This window comes from Phoxinus phoxinus (genome assembly GCF_949152265.1).
Source record: "Phoxinus phoxinus genome assembly, chromosome: 15".
Classification (NCBI taxonomy): Eukaryota; Metazoa; Chordata; class Actinopteri; order Cypriniformes; family Leuciscidae; genus Phoxinus; species Phoxinus phoxinus.
The window spans coordinates 15,686,312-15,700,491 of NC_136890.1; the positions used below are offsets into that span (position 1 = coordinate 15,686,312).

The 14,180-nt window shown below is 37.8% G+C and overlaps 1 protein-coding gene across 7 annotated transcripts in view; it reads right to left on the reverse strand.

Annotated features, from left to right (window-relative positions):
- ncor2 (nuclear receptor corepressor 2) overlaps nt 1-12,585 on the reverse strand; it is a 109,922-nt gene extending 97,337 nt beyond the window's left edge. For all 7 annotated transcript variants that reach the window (XM_079638496.1, XM_079638494.1, XM_079638495.1 and 4 more), the window contains exon 1: nt 12,125-12,585. The gene's annotated coding sequence lies outside the window, so the exon portion shown is untranslated. The remainder of the gene's footprint in view (nt 1-12,124) is intronic.
- Nucleotides 12,586-14,180: the final 1,595 nt, after the last annotated feature.

Below are 14,180 nucleotides of genomic sequence, written 5' to 3' on the forward strand. Positions count from 1 at the left end.
GTGCTGGACGGGGCGAGGTTTGAACCCGTGTTTGTGTGTAGGGGCGCGCACTTCATTGTGGGCGCGCGAACTAGTCATTACACCCGTGTCCTAACTACATGCGACGCCGCGACACACGATAAAAGGTATCTTTTCCATGTTAATCAGAGTTTATGTCCTAACCAGCCGCGACGGCGACACGCGACGGTTCTATTTTAGAAACTGTTTCTATTCTTCTGCGACGTCGCGCTGGAATAACAAACACAACGTGTGGCAATGATAATCTCAGGCACTGTTTATGTGCTTTATTAAATGTTAAAAGCGTGTAATGTGACTTTTAATATAATTTAGTGCTCCCAGCTTTGTAGCTGTAAAAGCAACAATGGATAATTCACCTCAGATCTTGAAATTAAACAAATGGAAACAAGAACGTTCAAACTGAAGAAACAAATGTATTATTTGACAAAGATTGTTTAAGTAACTCAGTAGCCTATGTATTTGAATACTGTTTAAATGGTGTAATATTTGTGAATTTGATTATGTAGCTACTTGTCCATTTTCTTGCGATTGCCGTCAAGATTACTCTCTGGTGCTGTGCACTTGACGCGAGAGCCCATCCACACGCTGTTCTGATTGGCTCTGGGTTTTGATTGATTTGTACGCATCTCAAAGTCGCGTCGCGGCTAGAGTGGACAGACTAATTATTTGTCACTGGATCTTATCGCATCGCGTCTGGTACACACAGGTAAAGGTGCCCAATATCAGTCATTACTGAAAATCAATTACAAAAGTAAAAAAAAAAAGTGTTTTGGAAAATAGCTCTTTATTTGATTATCATAAAAATGTGTTTTCTATACAGAGATATATCGACATCGGTAAATATCGGTATCGGCCATAAAAGCAATATTAATATCGGTTATCGGTATCGGCTACAATATTCACATCGGTGCATCACTAATATAGGCTTTGTATCACATATCACATATACACACACACTGCCATTCAAAAGTTTGGGATCGATAAGATTTTTTTATGTTTTTAAAAGAAGTCTCTTATGCTCACCAAGGCAGCATTTATTTTATTAAAAATTAAAAAATAAAGAGTTATAGCCTATTGTTAAATATTATGACAATTTAAAATAACTTTTCTATTTGTATATATTTTCAAATATAGCCTACTTTATTCCTGTGATGCAAAGCAGAATTTTCAGCATGATTCCTCCAGTCTTCAGTTACATGATCCTTCATAAATCATTCTAATATACTGATTTTATGCTCAATAAACATTCATTATTATTAACAATTCTGAAAAAAAAAATTATTTGATGAATAGAAGGTTATATTTCATTTATTTAAAATATAATATTTTGTAACATCATAAATGTCTTCTTTACTGTAACGTTTGATCAATTTAATGCATCCTTGCAGAATTGATTTCTGGAAGAAAAAAAGTAAACATTGATAATAATAAACGTTTCTTGAGCAGCAAATCAGCATATTAGAATGATTTCTGAAGGATCGTGTGACACTGAAGACTGGAGTAATGATGCTGATGTGATACTTTAATGTGATTAAAATATCTGTCATGAAAATGACAGCCACAGTGTGTAAATTATTATATTTCAACAACAAATTAAAATAAAAACAAAATTAAATGTAGAAGTTAATGCAAAACCGTATGTACAGTTTACATGTTTGCATACAATTTGATATATCTAAAAATGAATAGCAACTGAATTTAGGCAAATAGTTTGGGCTCCGTTTAATATTAGTAATGTCCAAGTAAGGGCTCCCTATATAATTTACAGCATTAGCAGAGATAATTATTTATCCTTAAGAAACTTTTAACTATAACTGAACTAATTAAAAGACAGAGACACAATTTGTTCAGTAAACCAATGTTTAATAAAAAAAGGCAATTTTGTTTAGTTTTTTTTCTCCCCCCTGCTGTACCGAACCATACAGAACAGTGACATCAAAACCGAGGTATGTACTGAACTGTCAGTTTTGTGTAAAATTACACCGCTAATATATATAAGCCCATATTTGATCATTTTGAGATTATTGGCATAATCGGTGTCCACTTGGCTGAATAACTAAACTGAAGAAGCATCTCTTGTTTCAAGTTGGCATTAAAATTTAAGTTGTTATAGTTTTTTCCCTATTGTCAGCTAGGCTATATCTGAGTGAAACAGCTTCTGGAACAAGAATAAAGAATATTTATGGCGGGGCTTGGTTTTATCCACTGGGACTTGATTGGATTAATGCTTGACGGGTTGTCCCGCCCTCCCTGACGCCAGTAAACACGTCGTCTGAGAAGAGATGTCACTTCAAGAGATCTTATTTTGATTAAAGATTATGAGGGTGTATGATTTTTTTTTTTATAATGATAAGCACTATACATAATTTACAATACTGCAATATTCAAAAACAAGTGCCTTTTCATAACGATTTTCAGTTTCAACATCAAACAACAGCCTTTACAAAAGCATAATGCACTTTTTGTTTTTAAATATTTCATTGAATTGAGAAAAAATAAAAGTAATTTTTTTTTTATATCGACAAAGTTTGTAAAGATATCAATTAAATATCAGCATTATATCAGCCACTAAAAATATTTTTGTTACAAACATTTTTGGCATTCATGATTCAAGGGCTTTATTGTAGTCCGTTTTTGAACTGAATGAACTCAAATCTCTTGTTGGATTGCCAACTAAGTAATAAGAGCCTTTAGTACTGGACTGATCTCCAACATAATGTGACTTCTTTCACAAAACATTACAAAATCGATATTTTCAGCAGAACCTTCAACTGCTCATTTAATTTTATAAACAATTTGGTTGCTCTACAAAAGCAAGAGCCTGCATTCATACTGTGCCTGCAGTCAACTCAATGTCAGGAACGCACAGGGCTCATGTGGCTCAGTAGAACACACAAATACATTCTATCACTCAATACAGTCTATCCCCAGCACTCGACACCACAATCACTATCTGAATACATGCTGTACTTGACACCCAGTGTCACATGAACGCATACAGACAGACACGCACACCTACATTTTTGTGTCCCTCTAGCTGGCTTCTTTCCAGATTACTAAAAATGTCAGAGAAGTAGCAGCTGCTATTGATGTGGTTGTGTAGACTAACACTGACTTTCTCCACAGACCGCCACCACTGCAAGACCACTTGCACTTGACACCACTGCTGACAACTACAGAACTCTTACAAAGAGCACAAACGCTGAGTGTGCATCCAAACACGGCTAGTTTAATACATCAGTCCACTGCAGCCGCACTACGCACATTCGCTTTCTTAGAGAATCTGTTTTTAAACAGACTGATTAAACATTTGAGGTGAGAAGGGATCAGAATGTATTATAACTAAGATTGCTCGCTATTCATAAACAGCACAAACAAATAAAGCTGTAGGTAAAAAGGAAGTTGTAATTCTTCTATTTCGCTTAGCAGGAACTATTGACAAAATGCTGCTGTGCTGATGTGAATATGATGGGTTCAAGTGACAATCAGCTTCTACAGTCAAACAGGGTAAAGCTGTCAGCAGTGCTTGGATAAAATGCTCATATCAGAATGGGCATGCATACATTTGCTTATATTCAAGTATATGCAGGTCATAATCAGCAGTAAACATCTGAAAGACTTTGCTGTTATTTTAAGCTGTGGTTCTGTGTAGCAAGTCACCATTGTGTAACAAAGAAAGAGGAACTGATTGTAGAGATAAAACGGGAGGCGTCTTGACAGTAAAGGAGAGGTGAGTAGAGGCTGTTTGCCCAATCCCTGTGAAGGGCTGCGTGGAGTGGTGGACACTGACAGTTAGGACCTCCAGACAGTGCATTTACTGAACTTTAATGGGGCACTCAGCACTGGTACTCCATTCTGACCACATACAAAATTGATGTCAGATCAAGGACTTCTTCTAAAACACCCAGAAGGCCTCTGTGCTATGCACTCCACACTCCACCAGACACTTAAGTTCAAATGACCTTCTTATAATGCATTCAAATGGTTCAAAACACACACTCAATACCAACAACTAGCGGTCGACCGATAGTGGATTTTACCGAAACCGATATTTAGGTTTGATCGTACATGCCAATAACCGATCATTTTTTTAATGGATACTGGGATTAAAAACAAACATAACACTACAAGCAAAACAGAGCTGAACTGGAATGTGCTAAATGAAATAAATATATAAATACGCATAATATATCAAAATGAGAAGTTGTACAGAACAAACTCTACAGAAAATAATTTAAACATTTAAATATTACAGGTCAAATGTGTGTTTTTTAGCTAAAACCTAGAAACAGCCTATGTAAATTTATAGGTAACACTTTGCAAGTCCCATTTGTTAACAAGGATGCATTAGCTAGCTTTCATGAACTATGCATTATGCAATATACGTTTTTACTGCATGCATGAATATTTGAGCAATACAATTGTACCTTGATCATTTATGTTAGTTCATAGTACATTAAGGCAGGGAACTACACTAACCTTTTCCACTGGTGGCACTTGCGCTACTAACTTTTTCAGTTACTGGCGCAAAACATGATTTGGTCGCACAAATTATTTATAGTAAGCCGCTCTGGGTAATAATGAACAATAATGGAACTGTATTGCATACAGATGTGCTTTTTATTTTACTTTCCATCTTTTAAACCACATGCCGCCTTGTTTTCTTTAACATTGGTTGGGATAGATTTACTGCAATAGAAAATACAGTACACAATAATGTGCTAAATTAATTTCTTTTGGATTTCAACATGCTATGGTTGGCACAGATGGGCAGACTCCTGAACTCTTAAAATAAAATAAAATAAATATAATCCATAAAATAATATAATAATAGATTTTCAGTATTGACTATTCGGTATTAGAGATACAAAAAAAAAAAAAACAATGCATGTCCACTCCACAATTAAGTGAAATATAATAAGCCACAAAAAAGGCTATATTATAAGCTACATTGAACTTAATTATCAATTCAGATTCCTCACTTGCTCGGTTTGCTTGACGCCGAAATGCAGTAGGGAGTGCTGCTGCGTCACGGGATATGTACCTGTCTATACATTTCGCGTGCTTCATACTGTCATTGTGAAGCTTCAATTTACATGGACACTTATAATCGGACTAAAAAAATCTTCATGTAAACGCCTTAATCGATCGGATTGAGCTCGATCCGAATGCAATTTCGATCGGATTGAAAGGGTTTGTTTATTCCTTTTGTAATGTGATCGAGAGAACATGTCAACACTTGATCGGATTGAAAACCGAAACTGAAAGGACTGCGCATGTACAATGACGTATGACGCGCGGAACGAGCTGTTCTTCCTGTTGAATAAAGTGTCATATAAATGAGTGTCCCGTCATTCTAAAATTCTCATTTCACTCAGCGTCTGTGAAGTGAAGCAGGACAACGTCCCACCAGTCCTTGTTTTGGATTCTCATCCACAGACGACTGGTTTTGGCCGCGGGGAGGGGCATTTTTACTGCGTGATAAATATAAGCAGCACGGCAAAACGGTTCAATGCTCATTGTCTCCAAATCATGACCAGAGACGGATTAATATTACGTCTGCTGTTTAAAACAAATAAAGAACCAATAGAGAATAGTTATGCGCGAACAGCGGGAAACGTGTGCCATTATAAACGCGCACATCAACCCGATTACTTTAGGCTATAAGTCGCGGGGCTGAAGCCAACTTTGTGTTGAATGCTCAGAGCACGTTATAAAACGTGTTCTTAAAATACACATTTCTGTTTTAATAAATGCTCATAGTAAATCATAGCATATTGCCTAAAACATAAGGTAGGTACAAAAATAATCAGTGATACATTTGCGACCCATTAAAAATTAGGGTCGCAATGGCATTTCAAAAGGTCGCATATGCGACCATTTTGGTCGCAGTGTAGTTCCCTGCATTAAGGTAATAACAGATAAAAGAAAAATTTAAACTCAATTTAAAATAAGTAAATGTTGAAATTAACAAACTAACAATGAATGATACTTCTACAACATTTATTAAGCTTAGTTAATGCTAAAATTGTAATCTTATTGTAAAGTGTTACCATTTCATATGATTCATGCTTAAAGAAGATGGCCATATTTAAATATCTGCAAAGGCCAGAGCATTACAATTACATAAATGTAGACCTATATTGCATGTACAGTCTCTCACTTTATTTGCTTAGATTTTAGTATACTTGAAAATTATCTAATCAAAATAACAATGTATTGTAGTAATAAAAAATAACTGAAATTAATTGCGTTTCTTATTTGTTATCGTTTCTGTCGGCTGCATGAACATATCAATGTTGAGCAATCACGTTAAATATGCAACTTTGCCTGCTAATGAATGCATAAAAGTGACCAGTTGGATATAAAACTAATGGAAATAGATTTGCGACAAAACATTTGGGTCAGGTCTGCGTGTGTTTTTGTCATATTGCTTTAATCGCTTGAGGTAGTTACGACTCGACGGCAAACATAGCCTACTTCTGTTCTTTCTCTGCTAAAGCAGCATCTAGTCAACAAATTAATTACTTTATAATGATATGGCCATATGTACTTTAGTGTTCTGTATTCATACCGTTTCGCTATCTGAAGTGTCAGCGTTCTCCGTATAATGTGTGATCTCCGTGCTGCGCGCAGCCTCACGTGTGTTAATGTAAACAAACAACTCAGCCAGTGATAGTTTGCTAATTGTCCTCTACAGCCCGCTCTCGCTCTGTATAATGCCAGCAGTCTCTTCAGCACTCTCGTCCTGTGTAATGCCTGCATACACTTCTCAGCCGCTCCAGCAACGGACGCAACCCGGAAAAACTATCAGTGTGGATTTTTGCCGATAACGATATTTCCACCAATCAACTTTCGGCAAAACCGATGAATCGGTCGACCTCTACCAAATACGCCAACATACACATCCCTTGCAGTAAAAACAAAGGCTCCACGACCTTTGGCATGTGGCCATTAGTCAAATAGTCTTAATGGTATTTGCAGCCTATTTACTCTGGCCTTTTTTTAGCAATCAAACACTTGGCCATGGGCACATGTTTACAACACTCACACTGACCACCACTAGTGCAGGACAGATGCCATGGGAGTTAGTCCAAAACTCTGCCTTAGCTAATAGGATCAGTCAGGCTCAATTCTGATCGAGACAAGTCCTACATTAAGATTAAGTAACATTCTGCAATAATGCATTTTGTCTAAAAGCAAACAAGCTTGACTTTACAGCTTTATTACCATGTAGTTTTACTCCAATATATAGAGATTGTCCATTTCACCCTCCAACACTCACACTAAAACTATAACAAAAACAAGCCATTCTTTTACTTTTATGACTCCAAAATAGCAGAACAATTACTTTATCTTACTCAATGCATGTCAAAAGGAAATAGAAAAATATTTTGGACCTATACATGACTGATCTGCATAAACATCTCTCCAGATATGGTGCCATCAACAGCAGATACGGGGTACTAGTATTGCCTCACTGAGCTAACAAACACAGCAGTGTCAACATTACACACACACACAGCACACCAGGGTGGGAAATTAACTTTTTTGTCCACCAGCCACAGTGGCTGGTGGATGCCCAATTTTACCAGCCACTTATATTTTTTACCAGCCACTTTTTCCGGAATTCAAATTGCAAGAAAGAAATTGCTTCAATACGTTTTTTATTTATTTCAGGGTACCCCCAGGATCCTCCAGCTTAAATTCAAGGCTTTTTAAGACCTTTTTAATACCATTTCAAATGAAATTCAATGCCAACTTCGTACCCATTCCAACATAAGTATGAGGGGAAAATGTCAAATCTGTATACATTTTAAACCCTGGAAAATAATTATGTAGGCTACTATGTAGGCTACTTGAATTAAATAAAAAAAAATATTTAAATGATCAGTCATATTTAATACATACGCAACAGCGTTGTAGTGCGCTTGGTGTGTGTAGGCCAGTGTTCATTTTGGCAACCATTTTTGATTCAGTCTTAGTCTTCATCTTCAGATGAAAATGCTTATGAATGCAAACTTTTAGTCATTACTTTTAGTAAACTGCAGTTACTTTAGGTAGCTATTTTATATGTAGTCTTTAGACAGAAAATGTCATAATTATTCTCTCTAGGCCATTCAATTAAGCTTATGATGATAAATTATTTACATTGCACTCTTTAGCAGTAGCACTTGTGCAATTCTACATATCCCTTTTCCTAAGTTCCTCTCTTCCACTTAGACTGCAGTCACACCTTTTCCATTAAGGGACAATATTCGCCCCCTTTAATACATTTTTCATTTAATTTTTAACCTTTATAATACCTTTTAAAAATAAATAATCCTTTAAATAAAACAATGTTCAATAAATATGCAATGTTAAAAAAACGTTTTTAATATTAATAAAAATATTATATTAAAATAGCCAGTAGGTGGCGGTCATCGAGTCATTCATTCATTGAATCTCACGATTCGTTCAAAGCCACAGATTTCGTTGCAAAATAGAGCAATAAACCTGACTACTGTTTTAAATGCAGTACATCACTTAAATGTTACCCTTTTTTTTACTGTTGTATAAAATCAATGTCACATTTGAAATCGTGTGGATATTCGGGAAACATTGCATTCTTGCTCATATATGATCAACATTAAAAACACTGCTGGATATCAGCCTGCATTTTGATCGCAGATTTAGTCGCACAAACAGCGCAAGCGGCTCGCGACAGAACACAGACCGACTGAAAGACACTTTAATTTAAGTAGAAAATCTCAATTAAAGATCGCTGAACTCCAGCTTGTCTGTGTTTTCAGATAATCCGCGCTTCAGCGGTGTAGAGAGCGCGCGCGCATGGTTAAAAAATAATTTCCCTTTCTTCTGCACCAGCTCAGCTATATATATATACACTTTTTATTTTATTTTTATTCTCAGCTTAGCTATGTGTATAAGTTATACAGTATAACGGTCTCTTCAGCGCCGTGACACAGCGCTGAAAACCAATCAAAAGAGTTACTCGACAAAAGTGTATTATTGTTACTTAGCAACCGCATTCTTTGACAAAGGCTGTCCAATCCGTATAATGAAATTACTCGCTGCATGTGTTTATTGGTTACTACTTAATACATTCAATGTTAAGTCAATGTAAAGACGCGTTTATGCGCATCTGGTGGTCCTGTCCTGGTCCCTCGGTGGATGCGAATTTTTGCGAACTGTATTCGCTTTTGGTGCGAACGCAGCATTATTATAATCCACCCGCCACTGTGGCTGGTATACACGGCAAAGTGACCCGCCACTTTGAAAAAGTACCCGCCCTCGGCGGGTGGCGGGTGCTAATTTCCCACCCTGCAGCACACTAGTGGTTACGTCATGCTGATAGCACTCCACCACTGGGGGAACTCCAGCAATTCTGTCTTATCTAACTGTGCCTGATATGACACAACTGATGCTGATAGCAGGCAACAGAACTCAACACAAAGGTGGGTGAAAGGAGAATGCTTTTAGCCTGTCTTCTAACAGGGTCATTCACTCACTGACCAGAAAGACCTGTAAAAATGATTCATGAAAGTAGTGAAAAACAGTATTTAAAAGATAATTATAGCAAAGTGCTCTTTAAAGCAACACACTTATGCTAATTAACTACAACATGACACCGGAAATATACTGTGGGCTTTAGCGAGCATAAGAGATTTTTCAACATTAAAAAAACATTAACGAGATTAAACATTTTAACATTACTTTAAATAGGCCTATATAAAAAGTAAACAATAATAATGTGTAAATATAGTCTACATGGCTGATGATGATGATGATGAACAACACAAAACAAAGCTCTCTTCCACAATGAAACAACATGCACACTGTGATTGCAGGAGCAGATCTTCTGAAGCCTTAGAGGCAGAACCCACCCATTACAACACAGCCAAGCCAACTCAGCAAAGTGGTCCAGCACAGTCAATACAAAGAGCGATAGCATGATGGGAAGCCAAGAAGTCTGCTTACAAAGAAAGCATTTTTGCATATGGTTAATTTCCTTCGATGCACCACTCTAGCTGCTCATTTATCAAAATGAAGAATGGTCAAGGACAAACACTTTGTATGCTATCAACTCCTTATCTTGTCCCTGAATACTACTTGAGCATGTTCCACAGTTCATACGAGGAGAAACAAGGCATCTGACATAAATTAACGAAAAGGCCTTCTGTAATAAAGCTTGCAGCTGCAAAACTGCTGTGCACCATGTATTAGAGTTTATGCAAAGCATTTTGAAAATGGACAGAGATAAAGTGGTAAACCAGCTCCACATTTCACCAGACAATGCTTAAAAGACAAACTCATTTATTTTCAATGCTTATCACTAATCTGAATGGAGCAGAGAGGAGAGGGAGAAAGAATATCGTTACTCAAAACTCAACACAGAGGGTGGAACTGGAGTTGATGCGAGTCCAAAACAAATCTGTTGTTTTCTGGCCATGAGTCCTGGCGGCCCCGCAGAGCAAAGAGGTTGTCTGAGGCCAGTTATGTTTTGGGTTCAGGCATCTCGCTGGTCCACTTATGACACTGTGCTTTGTTCTCTTCTAATGTACAGTGGGAAAGAATGCTGCTCAAGAGGGGAAAAAAAACCTCCGCTGGCCCATGTCCAATTACACTAATACACTTAAGCTGTGTGGCCTCCATTTTTCACATTCCACTGCCTTTCATGTGCAAATCAACAGCTGTTGACAAGCATTTGGTATCCACTATGATTTATTGACCCTTAATAACAACATCCGAGAAATGGAAAGCGAGCGAGTATAGTTGCAGCCTCGTCGAGAGCTTTGTGAAGGGGGCGGGGAGGTGCACAAAAGATGTTGTACCGTCGTGTTTATGCAAGACTTCTCAACACTTTCTGAGCGATATTTACAGTACAATGACGGAACCCAAAGTCTCTGCTTCACATGAAAACAATGGAACAGTGAGGCAGTGTAGAGACGTGTGAAGTGCTACACAAATAATCGCAGTTCAGTACGTCACTGCACGAGCTCCAGCTCTAAATATGGGCTCACAAACCACATATTGTTGAAGTCTAGAAGACTATTCCCATGCTCTAATGCTCTTTAGCCCGTAATGTTATCTATATAGTGGGGGATAAACATTTGATAGGCGCTACATTATATATATATGGTATATATAGGCTATATGGTTTTATATACAGTATTAATACTGGTTTAATAAAATAATTTTGGGTTAGATTGACACAATCTTATGAAATATACAGAAGAAATAAAAAGTATATATATATATATATATATATATATATATATATATATATATATATATAAGAGGGTGTGTATATATACACATACACACACTTTTATTTCTTCTGTATATTTCATAAGATCTGTGTCAATCTAACCCAAAATTATTTTATTAAACCAGTAACGTTAGCGTTAGAGCAGTCAATTAATACAATTATTTTGTTCGAAGCTCTATAAGAAACAACATTATGTAGCGTTATTCTTTCTAACACATGACCATGTTGCAGCACCTAGACACGGCCAATAATGAGATGTTGACAAGAAATCCTAAACACCACTGATCTAATCTGATTAACACCGAAGACACGTTCAAAACAGACTGAAAATATACACCCCATCCTCTGCTTGCACCCGGCAGCGTTACTACAGAACTAACGTTAGCTAAGCATTCAATACTATAACGTTACAAGACCACATAAACGAGCTAACTCAACTAACGTTAGCTCAAACCAAAAACAACGCTCAACGGTGACGTTGATGTGCTTTGCCAAAAATATTGTAACGTTATATAATTGTAGAAAGCTAGCTGAAACCATAACGTAACGCGCCGGGTGAAATTTAACGAGATTCCGTCTAGCTAACGTGAAAGCATAAACACTGCTAACGTTAGCTATGCTAACTAACGTTAGCCGAATAGTCTTCACGGAGGGGTTGATTTCCGCCTTGCGAAGCGACGCTCATTCAATCTAGCCGAGGGTCAGTGAAGGAATAACGACCGTTAGCCCCCGACAGACCCTGTTTCTCCGTCAAACGGATCGGAGAACTCTCGGCGCCCTTAAAACCTATAAACTGCTGACAGACTCGTGGGCAAAACGTCTTACACTGTAACTTACCTCTCCGCGGAAGGTGAAGGTCTGTCGCTACTGGAGGTTTATGTAGTTTCTGAGGAAAAAGAAAGGAAGAAATGTCCACGAATAATCCACATGTACGGCTTGCTACGGGCGTGTTTTCGTCCTCGTTGCTTTGAGCCCCAAATCCACTTGAGCGCCGCGCTTCTGTCGTGTGAGAAACTAAGCTGCTCTCGCGCTCCCTCAATGGTTCGGCCTTGTCGCGCTCCTCGTCTGTTTTTCTTTCTCCGCCGTCTGTTTTACTCGCGTTTCCGCCCTCTTATCTCCAAACGGCAGTTATTCGAGAAGAGCAGCTCGTGCCCATTTTGTCTAGTTGTTTTTCGCAGCAGTGGCTGTAAATACACGAAGTGACCGAGCGAGAATCTCTGCGGATCAGATATGACTTGAGTCCGTGTGTGTGTGACTGACTGACTGCTGCTGTGTTGCTTGCAAAGCGATAGTCCGCTGGACGTCAAGTGCAGCTTCTCAGTTCTTAAAGGGCCAGCGCGTTTAAAATAGGTCCAACTGTAGATAGATAGATAGATAGATAGATAGATAGATAGATAGATAGATAGATAGATACAGTGTTGGGGGTAACGAGTTACAAAATAACGGATTACAGTAACGATATTACTTTTTTGGGTAACGAAGTAAAGTAACGCATTACACTAAAAATATCAGTAACTATACTACTTTACTAGACTATAGGAACGCGCTTTCCTGCGTTACCCAAGCCGTGTTTTCATGTGTGTAAAGCTCTGATCTGTCGAAGTGGTGCGTGCATGCCTGTGTGTGTGTGCTTGCCTGGGCACCGTTGCCATAGAGATCGATTTGAGTGACGTAGCTGCTGGTGCGAAGGACAGAGAGGAATAGAGATGTAGACGGAGACGCGAGTTTCGGCCAGTGGCGATATTCACATTACTTTCAGTTTGTTGCTCGAAAGGACAAAAATATTTGCCAGAAATTCACTCTATGCCCTGGCAGGCAAGTACTGGACATCGGGACTACCGGGAGATTCACGGCTTTTTGGGCCGATCCGATGCATCTAAAACTTTTTTGTTCGTTTGTCTTAACGGCTCATAAAACTCGTACATCGGCGGCCCATTCGTTTTGTTTTGCTTAATTGGCGGCGCTGGGTAAGTGCCGGTGTAATGCATTGGTTAAAAAAAGTCAGCATTAGTTTTTTTTCTGACAGACCGGCCCATGAAACACGTAGATTGGCCCATTGGTTATTTTCTTGATTGACACTGGACTGGCCCAATCACATCTTTAAACGCCTCCCCCTTTGGGCTTTGAGCGAGCGTGCAGTGTCAGTGTATCTGTCAAAATCTCTTATATACGGTCTATGGTCAAAATACAGATGGAGAAGAAAGTTTCAGTTTTGCAGTTTCCGTCAAAATAAAATACAATATTTATCTCTGTCCAGCCCTGATCATGTGTCTACCACCACGGACATAATCCTGTTGTTTGTAGATTTTACAGTGAGGCATATTTCTTTGTGCAGACAGGGATAGTTATTTTATATGGTTTTACATGCCATTTTTATCGGCTACATTTATAAACACTATGCGGACATGCAGGCTAAATGATGATAGGGCTATGATGTTTGTCCATGTATCTAAGAAACGGGAAAGTAAAGTAATAAGTAGTGAAGTTACTTTTCAAATGCAGTAACTAGTAAAGTAATCTCATTACAATTTACAGAAGTAACTAGTAACTAGTAACTAGTTACTTTTTTTGAGTAACTACCCCAACACTGGATAGATAGATAGATAGATAGATAGATAGATAGATAGATAGATAGATAGATAGATAGATAGATAGATAGATAGATAGATATTGTAAAATATTACAATTGTGTAGACATGCATAAAAAATATTTAATCGCCCAATGTTTTAAGAATGTTGTAAATTAATATGATAATTGCTCAAAATGGCTCATCAAATGATAAATTATCAAATTATTAAACTCAGTTTCAGGTAGCAGATACAGAAACTTTTTGCATACAGTGGGGGAAATAATTATTTGATCCCCTGCTGATTTTGTAAGTTCGCCCGCTTA